An 11074-nucleotide genomic window follows, 5' to 3' on the forward strand; every position below is an offset into this window, starting at 1 on the left:
ATGTTAGCTCTAGATCCTCATAGGTGCCCTTTGTCAGGTTGAGGAAGTTCTAGTTTGGGGAGTATTTGTATCATGAAAGGATGGCAGATAGTGTCACATGCTTTTTCTGCATCTATTGAGATCATCATTTGTTTTTTGTCCTTTAGGCTACAAATATGTTGTAACATATTAGATTCCTAGAAAAACCCTACTTAGTTGTGGAGTATAATCCTTCGGATATGTCACTAAATTTCATTTTATTTCCTGGTCTTTTGTGGAGGATTTTTGCATTTGTTTTTAAGGGACATTTTGTTCTGTAGTTACCTTTATGTCTGGTTTTGGTAGAGGGTACATCTCATAGAATGAGTTGGGAAGTAATCCCTCCTCTTCCGTTTTTTGGAAGAGCTTGGGAAGGATTGGGAGAATTCACCAGTGAAACCATCTGGTCTTGGGCTTTTCCTTGTTAGGAGGTTTTTGATGATGATTACATCTCTTTACGGTATTTGTTTTGTCTGTTCAGATTTTCTATTTCTTCTTGAATCAGATTCAGTGATTTATTTTTCCTAGCAATGTGTTGATTTCATCTAGGTTCCTGATTTGTTGATATGCAGCTGTTCACAGAACACTCTTTTTTATACAATTAATAATGATATCCTATCTTTCATTCCTGATTTTAATAATTTGAGTAACATTTCTTTTCTTTTTTTCTAGATTGGTCTAGCTAAATGTTTGTCAACTTTGTTGATTTATTTTTAAAAAACCAACTACTGGGTTGTTCATTTTCTCTATTATTTTTCTATTCTTTATTTTATTTATTTCTGCTCTAATTTTTATTTTCTTCTTTTTGCTTACGGTTTAGTTTGCTCTTTTTCTCATTTTTTTTTTCAAGATGAAAATTTTTTAAATTGAGGCATATTAGTTTCAGGTGTACAACCTGATATGATGTTTCCATTAGTAACAAAATGACCCCCACAGTAAGTCTAGTTAACATACGTTACTATCCATAGGTACAGAATTCTTTTTCTTGTGAAGATAACTTTTAAGATTTAGTTACTGTGGCATATAGTCCCTGTCTCTTTAGTGGTCTGTTTCTCCTGCTAATGTGTAGCTCCTCAAGGGCAAGGCCATGTCTCGTTCACCGTCAGATACCAGGGCCTTGGACATTCACTGGAAGTCAAAGGAAGGAAGGCATGAAGGAAGGTCCCACTCTGGGGCAGAAAGAAGTGCCCAGCAGGCCAGGGACACCTTCTCTGCTCAGTGTGTCCCTAACCACACAGTGAGGTATCAGGATCATTGTTTTACCATTACCTGAGGGCAGACTGTGCTATTATTTATGAAAAGTTGTATTTACATGAACTTGCTGTTTTACTGAAACATGGTCAAAAGGGCAATTTTATTTTTTTAAAAAATATATTTTATTGATTTTTTTTACAGAGAGGAAGGGGGAGGGATAGAGAGCTAGAAACATGCCGAGACCCTTTAATACAGGTTCTCATGTTGTGGTGACCCCCAACCATAAAATTCTTTTCTTTTTCTTTTTTCTTTTTATTAAGAATTCCTGTTTATAGAGCTCAGCATAAAATTATTTTCGTTGCTACTTCATAACTGTAATTTTGCTACTGTTATGAATCATAATGTAAATATCTGATATGCAGGATGTATTTTCATTGTTACAAATTGAACATAATTAAAGCATAGTGATTAATCACAAAAACAGTATGTAATTATATATTCAATGTGTTTTCCGATGGTCTTAGGCGACCCCTGTGAAAGGGTCGTTTGACCCCCAAAGGGGTCGCGACCCACAGGTTGAGAACCACTGCCCTAAAGTGATCTTGGGTACCATACATTGGGAAACTACTATTTTGTTTTGTTAATCCTATCTGAGGCTATTGATTTTTAGAGAGAGTGGAAGGGAGGGGGGGAGGGAGGGGGGGGGAGAGAGAGAGAAAGAGAGAGAGAGAGAAACATCTATGTGAGAGAGGCACACTGATTGGTTTCTTCCTGCACACACCCCGACCGGTGCTGCGGATCAAACCTGCAATCCAGGTACATGCCCTGACCAGGAATCAAACCCACAACGCTTTGGTGCTCAGGCTGATACTCTACCCCTGAGCCACCAGCCAGGGCAGGAAAGGACTTTTCATTCAGCACTTTCCCCACATAATACCCTGGTCATTTACTTGACATGTGGGAATTTCTAATTTTCCCCTGTCCCTTCCCTTCCAGAGGATACAGCTGAGGTGCTCTGGAAGGCAATTGAGAAAGCAGTGATTTCTTTGCTTTCCCTTACTTTGAATTTACTTGGGGTCAACTCAGGATGGTCCAGCAGGGCCCATCAGGCTTTGATGCCAAGTGTGCCCTCTGCTGCCCGAGGGCTTGGTCCTTGATTGTTCTTGTTTTATTGCATTCCTTCCGTGCCCACCTTGGGGGAGGCCGGCATGACCTGCCTCTGAGCACAGGCATTAGAGTTTTATGATTTGTTAATCTGATTATCCAGGAAGATCGGGAGAAGGGTCCAGGCGGATACTGAGACCCACCAGGAAAAAGAAACGTGTCATTCATTATCACATACCATGCTGCTGTTTTCAACGAGCCCAGGATTCGTATTTTATGTGATGGAACGGAAAGTGCCTCTAAACATGCTAGGAGAATTTTCTTTCTTATAAAATATCCTTCATAATTGTATCCTAGCTGCTGATTTGTGATTTCCATTATAAACAAGTTTGCTGAGAGGTTTCATAACTCTGCTTTAGTTCCATAAAGCGCCTTTTTGGCAGGTAGATTGTTGAATTGGATGCAAATCTGCTCTCTAAATTAAGTGAAAACTTGTTAAAGCACTTTATTTAGATCGAGGAGGGATTTCGGTCTGTTTTTGGAGAGGGTACAGACACTTTTGGGTCCTGCCACTTCGCACAGCTATAGAAAGCTGTTTTACAAGAAGAAACTGGAGAGTTTGCCTTCGTTCACATGGGAGGGAAGTATGACTGAAGCTGGAAGCCCCTCTCCTGGGATGCTGAGAGCCGCAGGTGACAGAGACCTGGGCACCCATTGTCCTGTGCCCTGTGCGGCGCGTAAGGCCCCTGAGCTCCCGCCTGGCTTGGCCCTGCTCCCTGGCTGTGGGCGCCACAGCTCAGCTCTGGCATGAAGTAACCAGGAGTGTCAGCATCCTTGGTCCTCGCCTCCTGCAGACTTTGGTTAGAAGGACTGTCAGGTGCTTGTGAGAGGGACAGGTCCTCTGGCTCATCTGTGTGGCTGGTTATGTTGCCATTGTCCTAAACTGACCAGTGACTGTGGCAAATAAGTCCGAGTCACACATTTTGAAATACAAAGTCTGCAAGTCCCATCCAGACTCGGAAAGAATAGTAGCCAGAAGAGCTTTTCTCTTCCGGCTGCCGTGCAGTCAAGGACGAGGTGGTTTTTGCCTCCCTGGGTAGGTCCCCTCGAGTGGGTGTGGAGGGGAAGGTGCCTCTTGACACCTCTGTTTCGATTTGTCCTTTTAAGTATTTCTGTTCCTCGGTGACAGCAGCTCAGCGACCACACAAAGGACACAGAGACTCTGCTTTCGGTCTGAGTCATCCCCCTGTGCTCTCATGTCCGAGTTCACACACAATGATTCCCACGAAGAAGTCGCTCTCCGCTTGCTAACACCCCAGCGAGTCCGCTTCTCTCAACTCAGCTGCCCACATGCTGGGCTGGAGAGCCTGCTTTTGTCATTCTGTTTCACCTGCTACCTGGAAAGCCCGTCTTACAATGTGATCTCGCCCAGGTGGCTGGTCCATTTCTCCCTGCTTCAGACACCCACAGCACTCGTGCATTTCTTCTAGAACCTTCCCTCGCTCTGTGATGTGAGAGGTAGGTGTGGCCTGTGGTCTGGTGCATCTTGAAAACAGGACCTTTGACATTTGACCATCTGTATCTCCCCCTCCCCCACCAGCAGGGTTGAGCCCATTATTTATTGAATGAAAGCAAACGGAATCTACCTTTGCTGCCTTATTATCTATATTTCCTCCCATTTGAACCCTTAGCTTCATCCTTCACTTGTTTCTGGATCTACCATCTCTTTCTAATCATTCAACGCTTCATTTGTTGAACAAACATTCAGGGTGTGCCTTCCAAGCGCCAGGCACTGGACTGGGAGGTCACAGTCAATAAAACACTGTCCCAGGTACCCAGAAGCCCGTGGTCCAAGGGGAGGGCAGGGAAGAGGGAAGGGCAGGCCGCCAGGCGCGCTGTGGATGGGGTTTAGGGAAGTCAGAGGCTTTCCAGGGCTGCGATGTCCAATTGAGACCCCTGACGTTTGCTCATATATATTCCCTCTGCCTGGATGTGCCCCCTTCAACCCTTGGGACCAACTCTACGTGGCTCCCCTCCCCTCCAAGCCTTTCCCTTGGAGGTGGTCTTCTCTCTCAGCTCTCAAGATGGCCCACCCTCCTGGCCCTCACATTTTCCAGCATGCAGCCACATTGGCAAGGTTTTGTCCTTGACCTTTTCCTTGTCCTTCCTGGTTTGGCTCTCACCTTGATGCCAATGACTATTCAGTGTGTCTCTAAGCCCCATCTTTTCACCTGAGGTACATTGCTACCTGCCTACTGGATCCAGCCTTCTATAGACATTCCACTGTTTCCTCAAAATCGTCACATGCAAAACAGAACGGGTTTTTTTCTTCTGAGTTCCCCCTCCTGAGACATTGAGGTGGTCATGGCCACCCTCAGCGCCCACAGGAGCTTGGCTGTCACTTGCTTTTGTCTTTTCAATCACATGAGACAAAGTTTACTCTGGTCCTGTTCTCTCCTCTAGAGATGTTCTTTTGTGACAAGCAGAACCACATTATTTTATTATTTGCCTCTATTCACAGGTCATTGTTTCTATCATGCTACCTCAAGAAGTAGCCCTGGCTTACTTCTCACATCAACCACAAGGGGGTGCTGTGGTTGAGCTCTGATTGGCTGGGTTTGTTTGTGGTCAGTTGTCTGAATAGTAGTCAACCCTGATCATTTAGGGTGGTCATCCCTACTATTCACCAAATACTTCCAGCTCTCTGCCTTGCCAGGACATGGCAGACTTGCATTTCTTGCCCTCTTGTGGTTGGGTGAGGCCACATAACTCGTTCTAGCTCTTGAGTCCTGAGTGGAAGTACTATGCTTGGGCTGCAGCATTTAACTGCGAGTGCAAGGCTTTTCGGGGAGCTCTTTCCCTTTGTCATGGTGTCTGGCAATGTTTGAGATGACAGCTGTTTCCTCAACCTGGCTCCCAGAATGAGGAGACGTGGAGCGGTGGCCACAGGCGCTCTGGACAGACACAGAGCGCGAGTGAGAAATAAGCTTTTGTTAACAGTTATAAACCATTAAGGTTTGGGTTCTTTGCACTGTATCTTATCCTGACTAGCACCCTACTAGTGTGAAGTGAAGTCATATTTAGCTCCTTTCATCTTTCAAACCTGCACTGGATCCTTAGAAGTAAATAGCTGACATACCTATTTCCATGAACTTTGTAGATAAAATTCACCAAAACAATAGGTTTCTCTTTAAACATTGCTTGAAAATGTATACATGTTGATATTGCATTATTTTACACAAACCTAACTTTTGTGAAGTCAGAGCAGGTTCCAGCTTAATGAGTTAGGCAGGGACCACACTTACCCTTGAGTTCACCTCACACCACAGCTGCTTCTGTCGTCACCACACACTCCATCCACCCACTCAGTTCTGACTCTGTGTCCGCAGGACCCGGCACATGGCTGTCTGGAGCCCCTTTGATTCCACTGGCACTCCCTTTGAAAAGTCTAGAATGGTGTTTCTACTGGTGTCCAACCCTCTGATCGTTCTCATCCCTGTTTCAACCTGCCACCAGAGTTTCAGGTTAGAAGAGCCCCCAGATGTCATGCACACACACACTGAAACCCCAGGTTAGAGAAAGGAAGCCAGGTGGGAACAACTAGAAGTGCAGAGGACAGACACCTGGCTTCCAGCCAATGCCAGTCCTTACAGACCCTGCAATAGACCAGGCCTCACTCCCTCAGCCTCAAACGCTGCTCCCTCTGCCAGGAGGTGGGTGGCTAACTCCCCACCATCAGGTCTCTATTCTAAGGTCTACCGTGCCCTTTACATTTAAAATTGCAACCAGCTCCTTAACACTCTGTCTCCCTTGCTGCATGTCTTGCCTCCATAGCACTTCACTCCTTGTAACATCCGTTTCCTTTACTCAGTTATTGTGTTTATTGATTTTCTTTCCACTAGAACGCGAGCTCCACAAAAACAGGGAATTTTGTCCCTTTTTGTGTCAGTCTTGTGTCCCACATAAACAGTGCCTGGCACGAAAAGAGACTTAATAAATATTTATTGAATGAATGAATAGGGTGCGGCCAGGCTTCTGTGGTTTGACAGGCTCCCAAGTGATTCCAAGCAGAGCCTGGTGGAGAGCCACTGCCCCAGAGTCCGGGGTCACTGGTGGGTGTGTAGATCTTTCTCTCTGCGTGGACCTACGTGACCCAGTGAGTTCTGCTTTGCTCCTGTAGGCGCAGCATCCCCACAGCCATGACAGAGCAAGGAAGTGGGGTTGGTTCCTGTGTGAGCCCATGGCGGCTGCTTCTCTAAGTGCTCATATTCTAAGTGGACACATGCTGAAAAACCAATCATGGTGATACAGAATAATTTTTAGGGTCTATTAAATTTGGGATAGGAGTGAAGGACACTTTTTTTTCTCAAATTACATCTTTGGAGTAGAGGTCTCCCTGGCTCTCTGTGGCCGCCAGGAGAGCATCTGGATGCCTGCGGTCTTGTTCTGACCACTGGAGTGGCCACAGGCAGACTCAGTGACATGGCTTCATTTGTTCTTTGCAAGAGAGGACACATCATAGTTGGCAAGCACACCTACTCGTAAATGTTTTAAAACATTATTTTTATTTAAAGAGTATCATTTGTTGCCCTGGCTGGTGTGGCTCGTTTGGTTGAGCATTGTCCCATGCACCAAGAGGTCGCCAGTTTGATTCCTGGTCGGGACACATGCTAAGGTTGTGGGCTTGATCCCTAGTAGGGGGCATGCAGGAGGCTGCTGATGAATGCTTCTCTCTCACATCATTTTCTCTCTCTCTAAAGTCAATTAAAAAATAATAAAGAGAACCATTTGTTCATAATTTTTTTCCCAATTTGTGTTACAGTCTTGTACATTTTTTTATCAGCCTTTTGTTTGCTATATTCTTTTCCTTCAAATTTTTTTAATCAGTAGATTATTTTTAGAGCAATTTTTGGTTTACACTAAATTGAGCAGAGAGTAGGGAGAGTTCCCATATATGTCCGCCCAAAACACAATTTCCCCTGTTATTAATAGCTTGCATCATTGTGGCACATTTGTTAAAACTGATAAACCAATATTGATATGTTATTATTAACTAAAGTCCATAATTTACATTAGGGTTCACTCTTTGTGTTGTATAATTTCTATGAGTTTTGAAAAATGCATAATGTCATGTATCTACCAGTACAGTATTTTACAGAATAGTTTCACTGCTCTAAAAATCTGTCATACTCCCCCTATTCATCTCTCTCTCCTCCTCTCAAACTCCTGGCAACCACTGATCTTTTTACTCTATAGTTTTGCTTCTATCAGAATGTCTCATAGTTGGAATCATATAGTATACTAGGGGCCCAGTGCACGAATTCGTGCACCTTAAAAGGAACTGTGCACCGTGAGGCTGTGGTGGGCACAGGGTCGGGTCTTGGCACATCCTCCACACCCCAGTCCAGCCCCTATCACCTCGGCCCCCGGTTCCCTGTCTGCTGGCAGCCCCGCTCCCACAGCCGCCACTCACACCTGCTGACAGTGCGGAGCGATTGGGGCTGGCACCAGTAGCAGGTGCGAGTGGGGCTGGCGCCGTCAGCAGGTGCAAGCTGTGGCTGCTGCCCCTATCGTTCCTCAAGAGCAGGAGGAGGTGGAGAAACCCTCAGGAGTGATTGGGGCTGGAAACTGCTGCTCGCACCCGCTGCCGGCGCTGAGTGATCACGGCCAGTGCTGGGCGCCGGCAGCGGGTGCAAGCGGTGGCTTTGGTGCCAGCAGCGGGTGCAAGTGGGGTGCCGGCAGCAGGTGCGAGCACCAGGCAGGACTGTGGCGCACAGGAGCAAATAATTTTCAGTAACCACCAGAGGCTTGTCCCGAGGACAGCAACCAGAACCCCACCTTGGTCTGGCGCCCCTGCTCACCTGGTCCACCATCCTGCTGCAGCCGATGCCCACCATGTTCCACGCTCTGCTGCCTGCTGCCGACGCCCGCCATGTTCCGCGCGCACCCCTTGGTGGTCAGTGCACATCATAGTGACTGGTTGTTCGGTTGTTCTGCCGTTCGGTCTATTTGCATACAGACAGTCCTGGGGTTATGTCAGACTTGATGTACGTCATTTTGTGGTTATGTCGCCATCTCCCATTTATTTATTAAAAAAAAAAGTTCTGTCATGTCGATGTATGTACGAAAGTTCTTTATGTTTTTTTATTATTTATTTACCACAAGTAAAGGTCAGGAATTGTTATCTTTCTTTTACATTTTTTTTTTACTGTTGCACTTCATTACTGCTGTGTACGTGCTCCATGTGAGTGACGTAGGTGCTTATGTAGGTGGGTTCCCAACTTATGGCAAAAATCATGTTATGTCATGCCGTAGGAACAGATCTCTGATGTAATCCAATGACCTACTGTATTAGGCTTTTATATATATAGTCTTCTCCAACTGACTTCTTTTACTAAGCACTATGCATTTAAGGTTCCTTTATGTATTTTCGTGGCTTGATAGATCACTTCTTTTTATCTTTGGATAAAATTTCATTGTATGGGTTATGACAATTTGTTTACCCATTCATCTTTTGAAGGACATCTTGGTGACTTCTAGTTTATAGCAATTGTGAATAAAGGTGTTATAAACATTCATATGCAGGTTTCTGTGTGGACATAAATTGGGTAGATACCTTGGAGCCCCATGTGCATTGGATGGTTAGACTATGTTCAGCTTTGTAAGAAACTGACAAATTGTATTCCAAAGTGGCTGTGCCATTTGCATTCCCACCAGCGATGATCAGAGTTCTTGTTGCTCCACATCCTTGCTAGCATTTGGTATTTTTCATTTTTTGGATTTGAACCATTCTAATAGGTGTGTAGTTGTTTCATTTGCGATTCCCAAATATGTAATGTAGGGCATCTTTTAAAATGCTTACTTGTCATCTGCATAAGCTCTTTGGTGAAGGTCTGTTCAGATCTTTTGCCCATTTTTAAACTGGGTTTTTGTTTTCTTATTGTTGAGTTTTAAGAGCTCTTTGTATATTCTGGATATAATTCCTTTATCAGGTATGTGTTTTGCAATGTTTTTAAATATAACAGCTTTATTGAGATATAATTCACACACTATATAATTCACCCTTTAATTTTATTTATTTATTTTTAATATTTTTTTTAGTGATTTCAGAGAGGAAGGGAGAGGGAGAGAGAGAAACATCAATGATGAGAGAGAATCATCGATCATCTGCCTCCCACATGCCCCACACTGGGAATTGAGCCCACAACTTGGGCATATGCCCTGACTGAAATGGAACCATGACCACCTGGTTCATAGGTCGACACTCAACCACAGAGCCATGTGCCCAGGCCAATTCACCCTTTTAAAGTGTATAAATCAATGATGTTTAGTATATTTAGAATTGTGCAAATGTAACCACAATCAATTTGAGAACATTTTCATCACCTCGAAAAGAAACCCATGGCTATTAGCAGTCACTCCCCATTTCCTCCAACACCTCAGCTCTAGCAACAACTAATTCACTTTCTGTTTCTATATATGTGTCTGTTCTGGACAATGCATGTAAGTGGAGTCATATAATACATAATCTTTTGTGACTGGCTTCTTTCATTTAGCATAAATTTTTAAGGTTCATCCATGTTGTAGCTTTTATCAATACTTTATTTCTTTTTTTTTTAAATTAAATCTTTATTGTTCAGATTATTACAGTTGTTCCTCTTTTTTCCCCCCATAGCTCCCCTCCACCCGGTTTCCACCCCACCCTCTGCCCTTACCCCCCCACCCCACTGTCCTCATCCATAGGTGTACGGTTTTTGTCCAGTCTCTTCCCGCCCCCCCACACCCTTTTCCCTACTGAGAATAGTTAGTCCACTCCCTTTCTATGCCCCTGATTCTGTTATATTCACCAGTTTATTCTGTTCATCAGATTATTTATTGACTTGATTTTTAGATTCACTTGTTGATAGATGTGTATTTGTTGTTCATAATTTGTATATTGACCTTTTTCTTCTTCTTCCTCTTCTTAAAGGATACCTTTCAGCATTTCATATAATACTGGTTTAGTGGTGATGAACTCCTTTAGCTTTTTCTTATCTGTGAAGCTCTTTATCTGACCTTCAATTCTGAATGATAGCTTTGCTGGGTAAAGTAATCTTGGTTTTAGGTTCTTGGTATTCATCACTTTGAATATTTCTTGCCACTCCCTTCTGGCCTGCATAGTTTCTGTTGAGAAATCAGCTGACAGTCGTATGGGTACTCCCTTGTAGGTAACTGACTGTTTTTCTCTTGCTGCTTTTAAGATTCTCTCTTTGTCTTTTGCTCTTGGCATTTTAATTATGATGTGTCTTGGTGTGGTCCTCTTTGTATTCCTTTTGTTTGGGGTTCTCTGAACTTCCTGGACTTGTAAGTCCATTTCTTTCACCAGGTAGGGGAAGTTTTCTGTCATTATTTCTTCAAATAGGTTTTCAATATCTTGCTCTCTCTCTTCTTCTGGCACCCCTATAATTCGGATGTTGGTACGCTTGAAGTTGTCCCAGAGGCTCCTTACACTCTCTTCATATTTTTGGAATTTTTTTCTTTTTTCTTTTCTGGTTGGGTGTTTTTTGCTTCTTCGTATTTCAAATCTTTGACTTGATTCTTGCGATCCTCTAGTCTGCTTTTGGAACTCTGTATAATATTCTTTATTTCAGTCAGTGTATGCTTAATTTCTAGTTGGTTCTTTTTCATATCCTCGAGGGTCTCACTAGATTTCTTGAGGGTCTCACTAAATTTATCGGCGGTCTCACTATACTTATTGAGGGTCTTACTAAATTTATTG

The sequence above is a fragment of the Myotis lucifugus genome, unplaced genomic scaffold, assembly GCF_000147115.1.
Source record: "Myotis lucifugus unplaced genomic scaffold, Myoluc2.0 scaffold_69, whole genome shotgun sequence".
Lineage (NCBI taxonomy): Eukaryota > Metazoa > Chordata > Mammalia > Chiroptera > Vespertilionidae > Myotis > Myotis lucifugus.